This window comes from Nicotiana tabacum, chromosome 20, assembly GCF_000715075.1.
Source record: "Nicotiana tabacum cultivar K326 chromosome 20, ASM71507v2, whole genome shotgun sequence".
In the NCBI taxonomy this organism is placed as follows: Eukaryota; Viridiplantae; Streptophyta; class Magnoliopsida; order Solanales; family Solanaceae; genus Nicotiana; species Nicotiana tabacum.
The window spans coordinates 145,595,842-145,607,025 of NC_134099.1; the positions used below are offsets into that span (position 1 = coordinate 145,595,842).

The window sequence follows — 11,184 nt, forward strand, 5'->3', positions numbered from 1 at the left end:
GTTGTTACACGACCATTTCCTCTTTAGGTTATTGTGCTTAGGTTGCAACCTTCTTCCTTATTTCCTCAGCTAGTCTTTCATTGTAGCACTTAGGGAGAACCCTTAACTCTTGTAAAGTTGTGAGCTTATTATGAACTTTTTGATGTCATTCCTTGCTATAACCATCCGTAGTTGCTTACCTCCATGCTCTTGTGCCTGTAGGATTGCTCATGAACTGATATTTTGACTGCTTTCCTAGTGGCACTTTCTTTTATCCCCATAATACTCATAAGACACCTTTAACTAACCTAACTCCTATTTGAATATATCTCAAGTATTACAATGACATTACTGCGGGGTTGAATTCCCCATGTTGGGGTTTATTACAATTATCTTGCATGATCTGATGATTTGTCTGTAACCTCTTGTCTAGTCATGACTAGGCTCTTCCTAAATCAACTACTAATTACTCGTCATCCCATTCTCATATCCATATTTTGCGTAATCTTTCTTGGGTTATTTCCTTGTTTTAACTTACCTCACGTACTAGCTCCTTATCTATCATAACATCCGGGGGCAGGAACCCTTACTTCCTTTTCTTGTCGTCGTGCTTACATAATGTTCTGGAATCGTAGCATATCTGTAGGCTTTGAATAAATGCAATCTCATCCCCTTTTCATTTATTTTTTTATCGCATTCTTCCTTTACCATTCCGTAATTACTAGAACTGCTTAATTCTGACTTAATGCCACACCATTCCATATTCCCCTACTTTAGGAGAGTACTAAGAGTTGGAGCTACGACGACCTGCCTATAGATATTCTTCCTCTTCGCCTTTGGCATCCTTTCACATCATCAATGACCCTTACTCGCTTTGCGCTAATCTTTCTGTACCAAGGATAACAAAATTCTTCACTCGCGATGGTAACACTTGGTGTAACTGGCACATACTGTCCCTTAAGCTTAACTTTACTCACATTGCTTGTTTTAAGGAAACGTCTTCCTGAGTGACCATTCTCTGAATTCATCATGGATCTTCTTCTGTTGTCCATTCTGTTATCACTGGAACACAATTGGAAATTCTCATGATGCTGACTATTATCAAATCACTCAGTCCCTAATTCATTTTAAGTTTATCTTGTTCACCAATCCATACTGATTTCTATTACTCTAGGGTCTAACTTTTCCTTCTGTTAACCACGTTAAAGTTGCGAACTTATTTCTCGAAATAAGGGTGTGACTATATGGCCTATACTCTTTTGTATAGACTTAAGACAACAAAAGAGTATAGACCATACAGTCATATCCTCATTTCGAGAAATAAGTTCGCAACTCTAACGTGATTAGCAGAAGGAAAAGTTAGACCCTAGAGTAATAGAAATAAATATGGAGTGATGAACAAGATAAACTAAAAATGAATTAGGGAATAAGTGATTTGATGATAGACAACATCATGAGGATTTAAAATTGCGTTCCGGCAATAATAGAATGGACAACAGAAGAAGATCCATGATGAATTCAGAGAGTGGTCACTCAGGAAGACGTTTCCTTAAAACAAGCAATGTGAGTAAAGTTAAGCTTAAGGGACTGTATGTGCCAGTTACACTAAGTGTCACCATCGCGAGTAAGGAATTTTGTTATCTTGGTACAGAAGGATTACTGCAATGCAAGTAAGGGTCATTGATGATGTGAAAGGACGCCAAAGATAAAAAGGAAAAACACCTATAGTCAGGTCGTCGTAGATCCAACTCTTAGTACTCCTATAAAAGGGGGAATATGGAATGGTGTGGCATTAAGTCAGAATTAAGTGGAGCTAGTAACTATGGAATGATAAAGGACGAATGCAATAAAAATGAGAAAGGGATGAAATTGCACTTATTCAAATATTACAAATATGCTATGTTTCCAGAACATTATGTAAGCACGACGTCAAGAAAATGAAGTAAGGGTACCTGCCCGAGATATTATTGATAGATAAGGAGCCAGTATGTGAGGTAAGTTAAGACAAAAGAAATAACCCAAGAAAGATTACGCGCATTATGGGATGAGAATGGGCTAACGAGTAGTTAGTAGTTGATTCAGGAAGAGCCTAGTCATGACTAGACAAGAGGTTACAGACAAATTAGTAAATCATGGAAGATAAATATAGTGAACCCCAACATGGAGAATACAACCTCGAAGTAACGACATCCTAATATTTGAGATATATTCAAATAGGAGTCGAGGTAGTTAAAGGTACTGTATGGATGTTGCAAGAGTAAAAGAGAGTGCCACTGGGAAGATAGTCAAAAATATCACTTCAGAAGCAACCCTACAAGCATAAGGGCATTGAGGTAAGCAACTACGGATAAGTATAGGCAAGGAAGGACATCAAAAGGTCTGTAATAAGCTCACAGCTTTACAAGAGTCAAGGGTTCTCCCTAAGTACTACAACGAAAGACTAGCTGAGGAAATGAGGTGTCACAACCTGGATTTTCCACCCTCGGGAGTCGTGATGGCGCCTACTAATGGGAGCTAGGCAAGACAAATCTTAACTACTTGCTACACTTTCATTTTTTTCTTCTTTTTAACAAACACCAGTCGATAATAAGATAAAATGGAATTTTAAATAAATAAGCGGAAGTCAACAATTATATATCTTAAGGCTACGTCTATTATCACCTTTAAAACCTCCAATACCCAAAACATGGTGTCACAGTGTCACAGACTGTCTAAGAGTTACTACATACAAGGTCTTGAATAAATACAATACACTGTTTCTGAACAAAAGGAAATGAAACAGGAAATAGAGATAGAGGGAGACGCCAGGGCCTGCAGATGCCTGCAGGTCTACCTTGGGTCTCTGGGTGGACTGAAGGAAGCACTTCAACTACTGTCTGAAAGCTGCTCCTGGATTTGCATACAGTGCAGAGTGTAGTATTAGCACAACCGACCCCATGTGCTGGTAAGTGTCTAGCCAAACCTCGACGAAGTAGTGAAGAGGCTAGGACCAGACCACTAAATAAACCTGTGCAGTTCATATATATATATATATATATATATATATATATATATATATATATATATATATATATATATATATATACACACACACACACAATACAGAAATAGCCAGTCAATGTGGGAGGGGGAAACATGCTGTGAGGGAGATAATAGTTCCGAATAGAAAGACATCAAGTAAGGAAAGAAAACAACATAACTAGAATATCAACAGGGACGCAGAAATCAATAATTGCACGGCATCACCCTTCGTGCCTTTACTCTCAGCCTCACCAAAGCAGTTATATAATAAAAATGTGCACGACATCACCCTTCGTGCTTTTACTCTCGTCCTCACCAAAACGATTATATAATCAAAATGTCCACGGCATCATCCTTCGTGCTTTTACTCTCTTTTCTCAACATATAATCAACAGAATCGGCACGGAATGGTACGTCGTGCGGCACGACATCACCCTTCGTGCTTTTACACTCTTTCCTCACAATAACAAACAATGAAGAGCATCACCCTTCGTGCTTTAACACTTTTCCTCACCCAAACAACAATCACAAACAAAGGGGCAAGGGAATAAACAAAATAATAATTGAAATCCCGGCAAGGGAACACAATTAAATAATTAAATCCCGGCAAGGGAACAACATCAATAATCTCAACATCCCAGCAAGGGAGATAATTAACAACGCAACAATATCCCAGCAAGGGAATAATTTAATAACTCTTTCTCAATTTTACTTCACAATTCACTTCACAACTCGAGCCAATGCTCTAAAGGTTCGATTATCACTTATTCTTTCACAACTCATTTCACAACTCGTGCCAGTGCTCTAAAAGTTCGATTGTCACTTATATTTTCACAATTTCGCTATACAACTTGAGCCAATGCTCCTCAATGTTCATAGGTCACAATTCTTTCCACAGGATTTATACAATAATTAGGAATCTTCACCAAGGCATGAATAATACAACAAAATCATGAAAACCACAATATGAGACCCACGATCATGCTTGACACCAACATATAGATACTCGTCACCATGCCTATACGTCGTACTCGGCAAGAAGCAAATAGCAAACAGGACACGATTCTTAATCCCTCAAGCTAAGGTTAGACCAAACACTTACCTCGATGTAACGAACACAATTCAAGCCTCAACTACCGCTTTACCTCTTGTTTCCACCACCAACTCACTTGTATCTAGCCACAATTTGCTTAACGATATCAATAGATGCTAAATGAATAAATTCTAATGCATGAAAATAGGTTTTATAAAGATTTCCCTAAAAAGTCAAAAATCAACCCCGGGCCCGCTTGGTCCAAACCCAAAATTCGGACCTAAACCCTATTACCCATTCCCCCACGAGCTCAAATATGCAATTTGTTTTGAAATCGGACCTCAAATCGAGGTCCAAATCCCCATTTTTTTTGAAAAACTTAGGTTCTACCCAAAACACCCAATTTTCCCCCATGAAAATAATTGATTTGAAGTTGAAATCATGTTAAAAGATGTTAATGATTGAAGAAAACTAGTTTGAAATGACTTACAATTGATTTGGAAAAGAAATGTTATTTGAAAAATCGCCTCTTATGTTTTTTGGGGTTTTGAAAAGTTAAAAATAACTGAAAAGTTCGTTTAAATATACTCCTCTCAAACCCTCTCTGCGGACCATATAAAAAAGACTGCGACCGCGGAGCTCCACCGCAGACCGCATAAAAAGGACTGCAGCCGCAAAGCTCCACCGCGGACCGCAATAAATCAAGCACGGCCGCAGAGGCTTGGCCTTGCTCACAGCGGACCACACAAATCCCACCGCGGTCACAGAGTCCCTACCGCGGCCGCGGAGTTTCCACCGCGAGACCTAGCTCCAGAGACCTGCAACTTCTCTGAATCTGCAACTTTTTCCTAAGTTCAAAACTTGCCGAAACACATCCGAAACACACGCGAGCCCTCGGGGCTCCTAACCAAACACATGCACTAACTCAACAACATTATACGAACTTATCCGTGCGATCAAATCGCCAGAATAACCTCAATAACAATGAATCAAACCTCAAAATCAAGAACTTTTTTTTTCAAACTTCATCAAGTATCAAATTTAGCAATTTAGGTCCGAATCACGTCAAATGACGTCGTTTTCAACCAAACTTTACAGAAATGACTTAAACCATATATAAGACCTGTATCGGGCGCCGGAACCAAAATACGGGCCCGATACCATCTCTTTCTAATCAAACTTCATTTCAAACTTCCTTAAAAATTTTCAGAAAATGATTTTCTTTAAAAATTCATTTCTCGGGCTCGGGACCTCGAAATTCGATTCCGGGCATACGCCCAAGTCTTATATTTTTCTACGGACCCTCCGGGACCATCAAATCACGGATCCGGTTGTGTTTATCCAAAATATTGACCGAAGTCAAGTTTATTCATTTTTTACAGTCAAAACTTATCATTTTTTACAAAATTTCATATTTAAGCTTTCCAGCTACATGCCCGGACTGTGCACGCAAATTGAGGTGACTCTAATGAGGTTTTCAAGGCCTCAAAACACGGAAGTTTCGATTTAAAATAAGTGATGACCATTTTGGGTCATCACATGCGGAAGAAGGCTTCAACCTAAGCACAGTGACCTAAAGAAGAAATGGTCTTGTAACAACAGTTTAACAACAACATTGTACGTCCTCCATAAGAAAGAGGAATCTACCGTGGCTAGTGAATGAGAAGTAAAAATCAAAAGAAATATTCAAAGATCATATGAGTTGTACAGAAATTCCAGCATGCGTGAGAGCTAAGATAAGCTAAGTATACACGCAATAAGGGGGAAGAAAGATCATGAAAGGTAATAGCTTACATTAAAAGAAAGCTGAGAAGGAACGAAAAGAATTATTTGATCAATGATCCCGAGTTGCTGACATTATGAACACACTTAAGAGTTTGGATTTTTATACATGCAACATATATATTGATAATCATACAACCGTAAAAGATTCTGGTATAAGTTAAAAGAAAGAATTGAGCCCAGGTCATAGACAAAGGAATGAATTGTTAGAAGATTGTATCATGGATGTTCCATAGCATCCATGGAGGGCTAAAGTAATAACTAATACCATGAACCGCAGATTGGAAGATAGCCAACATAAAGGCCGATCAGAAGAAGAAGAAAACTGAAGAGTTACATCAACAAAGTTAATCAGGAATCTGATTATTGGACCCAGAAGTTATAGGAATCATGATTAAGAATATAACAGAATCACTCTTAATATTAGAGGTGCAAAAAAGATAGCACAACAACTATGTTCTATCATGGCTCTACGATAAAGACAGTTAGAAGGGTACCAGTATCATAAGAAGTCAGTATGAAACTCCCACGGGATTGTGTATGTACCAGAGATTTGGTATTATAATAGAGCTTCAAGTTATGAACGTAAATCGTACCTATGTGGAAGGGCGGTTATGAAAAAGATAGAATATATGATACGAGATTTTAAGTAAGTAAGGTAAAGTTGAACAACGTCCGAGATACTCAAATGCAGAAGATTGTAAATAGTCCATACTTCGGATAAAAGGGCCAGAAGCACGAGGATTCAATATCCAAGAATGATAGCGGCATCGTCAGTGGAATATCTTCTACTCAATGATTTCTAGGTATCAATAGGTCTAGTTAAGCAAGTAAAGAAGAGTTAGAGACGATGTGATGTCTCGCTTGATGTTCTAAAATAACACAAGGAAATATAAGCAAGTTAAAGGAAGATTACAAGTAGTAAAAATAGATATGTATAGGTCGTGAGCTAAAGTATTGTAAAGCGACAAGGTTTTAGGAAGACATGAATACGGATAAAAAAGGACAGTGAGAAGGTGACGAGAATGGATTAGTCCTCAGGATTAGGCCTATTAAAACAAGGAAGCTAATGGCTTCTCTATGTTATAGTAAGCTCAGTATAGCCTGAATGAACTCAAAGGAGTTACTCTTCATAAGTAGAATTTAGAAAAGATGGAATGCTGCCCTAATAGTAGAATAAGGGTGTAATTATGACAGATACAGGATGACGTTTGGACCTTCATTTGAATAACGATTTAAAAAAAAGAGAAGAGAAGGAAAAAGGATTTCGCTGGCGGCACGAAATTAGAATACCCCATAAGGTGAATCACATTGAGGCACTATGAAATACGATTATGGGAATCACTTCGAATATTCCTTGGGCTAACGTAAGCCCTAGGGGCAAAGTATTACGTAAGAAGTTTCAAGTTATCAGTGGTATATTGTAGATGAATATTGAGGTGAATCAACAATAGTTAGACAAAAGTCACAAAGTATGAGATGAGATTAGGCTGTCATTCTAAAGACGAGCAGTAATGAGAAAGCATTAAAGGACTTAAATTTATACATATGGAATAAGCAACGAGAGTAAGCTATAATTTGGTAGCAAACCTCAGCAACGATAAATTAAAGTAAGAGTTATGTCAGTAAATTCATAAGGATGGCTAAACGGACCTATGCGATGAGATATATCAATATTCGTGAATTCAACAAAGTAACGAGCGAAGAACTTCAGTATACTCATAGATGCCCAAAGGGACATCTTATCAAGCTCTACATATGAAGCCTAGAAATTGGGCACACTTACAAGGTCAAAATAGTACAGGCTGCATGATTAAAGGTAGCAACAGTTACGAGATTGGAAGGATTCCGACTACAAGTTGTGGTGTGAGAAAGAGGCCTAAGGGGGGAATGCCTTGAACTCTGGACTCATTCACAGATTAATCGCCTAGATAGAAAGGGAAGTTCTAAAGTATTTGGAAGATACAGTTTATGAAAATGATAAGTGCATCAGTCAACATTCGAGGATGAATGTTCCAAAGAGGGGAATAATGTTACGCTTCACAGTATTAAGTTACGACGATGTTGCACCCTGAAGTATTGTACGTTGAATTTATCGTAAGGTAATTGGCATCAGTCCAAGGAAAAGATTATTTGGGGATTATAAGGATTATAAGTGATGAGTAAATTTGTGAAGGTAAAAGGGTAAGTAATATCGAAGGAAAATGAATTTTGTCGAAGTTTGGCATTTTGAGATAAAATACGGCCCGAGCTAAAATACCCGGTATTTATAAACTAGTATCATACAAGATACCCCATAGCCATGATAGTAAGGTGTATAGGGTATGTTAAAAAAGAGTAGTATTTTAAGTAATTCTAGATAATTTTTAAATTATGCGGGTAATTAATTAATTACCGGGTAACAGAACATTACCCAGTTAACTAATAAGTAGGTAAAGATTAATAATCTTCACCCACCCTTCCACGTGGCATAAAGTCGCAAGGCAAATGATGACTCTTAAGTAACCTTGCCAGATGGCTATTATGTAGCCAAACCAAGAATTAAGTCTTAAAGACTTATAGTTCTTATCCATGGATTTTATGAGAATTCTTTGTAAAGGGACAAAACCAATCTGCCTAAAAGCCAAGAACAACGTTGAAAGCAGAAGCATTTCAAACGAAATTGCTTCTTGGGAATTCCAAACGAAAGCTTTCATTTAAAGCAATTGTCGTCCAAATTTCAACAAAAAAAGCAAGATTTCGTTCCTCAATTTCAAAGCGCAGAAGCTTAATCCGATTTTTAGGTTCTAAGTTCAATCCACGAAGGTTTCCAATGAAATATTACATGGAGTTTTTCCTACTCCAGGTATGTTAAGGCTAAGCACTTATTCCATTTTGATGATCTCGTCATTACACAATTTTATTAATGAGCCATAAAGAAAAATTCATATCCCAGAATTTACTTATATTTAGCTAGTCTCGCAAATTACATATATTTTTCTAGTCTTGTAAGTTACAATATTATCCTTTATGGGACTTCATATTCAATTGAGTATTTCTTCTCCCAGTCAAGAGGGCAGAGAATTTACATATATACAGTATTAAAAGTATTTTCATTACCATCGAGCTATAATCGATAATGAGGACCCTATTGGACAACTTCTGATCAGATGGTAAGTTATACACCGAGCCTACTGTGGCTGAGCGCCTATGAGCGAGCCCAGTTGGTCGATATACAGAGCCTAGTATGGCCGAGCGTTTATGAGCGAGCCTACTATGGCAAAGTAGATATATATATGTATACCGAGCCTTATAGGTCCGGACAACTATTTTACTTACTATATTGAGAGAGTTGAGTCAGTATCAGCATGTAAGCATATCTTCAGATTATCTTTGACTTCCAGCTACTTGCAGTTATTATATTATCAGTTCAGTTTTAGCTTTCAGTATATTGCCTTACATACTCAGTACATTATTTCGTACTGACGTCTCTTTTCTGGGGGTGCTGCATTTCATGCGTACAGGTCAGATAGACAGATGGGTAGGCCTCCTCAATAAGTGTTGCCCGAGTTCAGCTTGATCGGTAAGCTCCATGCCTTTCGGAGTTTTCGGGTCTAGAGCCTTATGTACATCTTGTATATATATGTATATATGTTATGAGTAGGTCGGGGAGATGTTCCGATCATTGTATATCCATCAGTAAAGGCTTGTAGACATATCCTATCAGTTATTGCAATATGTTGGGTTGCAGGCCTTGTATGTATATTTGGTTGGTTGTCAGCTGTAATAGTTATGACGGCCTTGTCGGCCCAGTTATATATTTACATTTAGTTAGCATTCGTAGTTATCTTGCAATGTGGCCCATGGTCAAAGTATGACATCATATGTTCAGAGTCTCTTAGTTGCAAGTTGGTATGCAAAGATATGTGAGGTACTGGGTGCCAGTCTCGCCCCCCCAGGTTCAGGGCGTGACAACAACACTTAATGAGAATGTCTACCCGCCTATCTGTCTGAACCTGCACGCATGAAATGCAGTGCCACCAGAAAAAGGACGTCAGTACGAAATAATGTACTGAGTATGTAAGAAAATATACTGAAAGCTGAAACTGAACTGATAATATAATAACTACAAGTAGCTGGAAGTCAAAGATAATCTAAAGATATGCTTACCTGCTGATACTGACTCAACTCTCTCAATATAGTAAGTAAAATAGCTATCCGGCCCTATAAGGCTCGGTATATATATATATATATATATATATATATATATATATATATATATATATATATATATATGCTCTGTCGTAGTAGGCTCGCTCATAGGCGCTCGGCCATACTAGGCTTTGTATCTCGACCAACTAGGCTCGCTCATAGGCGCTCGGCCACAGTAGACTCAATATATAACTTACCATTTGATCAGAGGTTGCCCAATAGGGGCCTACCCATCGATTATAGCTCGATGATAATGAAAATACTGTAATACTGTATATATAAACTCTCTACTCTCTTGACTGGAAGAAGGAAATACTCAATTGAATATATAGTCATGATAAGGAGAATATTGTAACTTACAAAACTAGAAAAATATACGTAAATTCCGGGATATGTTTTTTTTTTCTTTATGCCTATTTATCAAACTTGTATAATTACGAGATCATACAAAATGAAGGAAGAGCTTAGACTTAACATACTTGGAGTAGGAAAAAATCCGTATGATATTCTTGAGAAGGATTGCACCGCACTCCCTTAGAATAGCAAAATCTCGCTGTTATTACGCAGTGCAATTTTGTATAAATTTCTTTACTAAAGTAAGAATTGACGTTGCTATTGTGACATGAAGTCTGATATGACTTCCAAAATCTCGTCCAAAATGAATTGACATCACTTGATTTACAAATAATTTGTAAAGATGACTAACCTAACTTTCTTTCTACGTGCTTTAATGGCAAGGTGTATTGTCCAAGTGTCTTTATAAATTAGTAGCCTAAGTCAATAGTCATTGGTCTTTCTCCTTTTACTGCCACATGGGAGGCTTTGTCCGTATCCATATTTTTCATCACTAGTTATTAATTAACTAGGTAATGTCCCATTACCCAATAATTAACCAATTACTCACATAATTGAGAATTATTTTCACTTACTTAAAATACTACTCACTTTTCACATATTTTATATACCTTATTATTATGGTCATGTGGTACCTCGTATGACACTAGTCCATAAATATTGAGTATTTTAGCTCGGGCCATATTTTATCCCAACATGCTAAACTTGGACGAAAATTCATTTTCTTTGACTTGCTTCCCCTCTCACCTTCACGAATTTACTTATCACTTGTTTGAAATAGCAAAATGCTTAAAATCTCAAAATAATCCTATCCCCGAACTTAC

The 11,184-nt window shown here is 37.5% G+C and overlaps 1 long non-coding RNA gene across 1 annotated transcript; it reads left to right on the top strand.

Moving 5' to 3' along the window:
• The first annotated feature begins 8,420 nt into the window (after positions 1-8,420).
• LOC142174920 (uncharacterized) lies at positions 8,421-9,628 on the top strand. Its single transcript, XR_012704016.1, has 2 exons — positions 8,421-8,660; positions 9,319-9,628. It is a non-coding gene; the product is annotated as an uncharacterized LOC142174920 (long non-coding RNA).
• Positions 9,629-11,184: the final 1,556 nt, after the last annotated feature.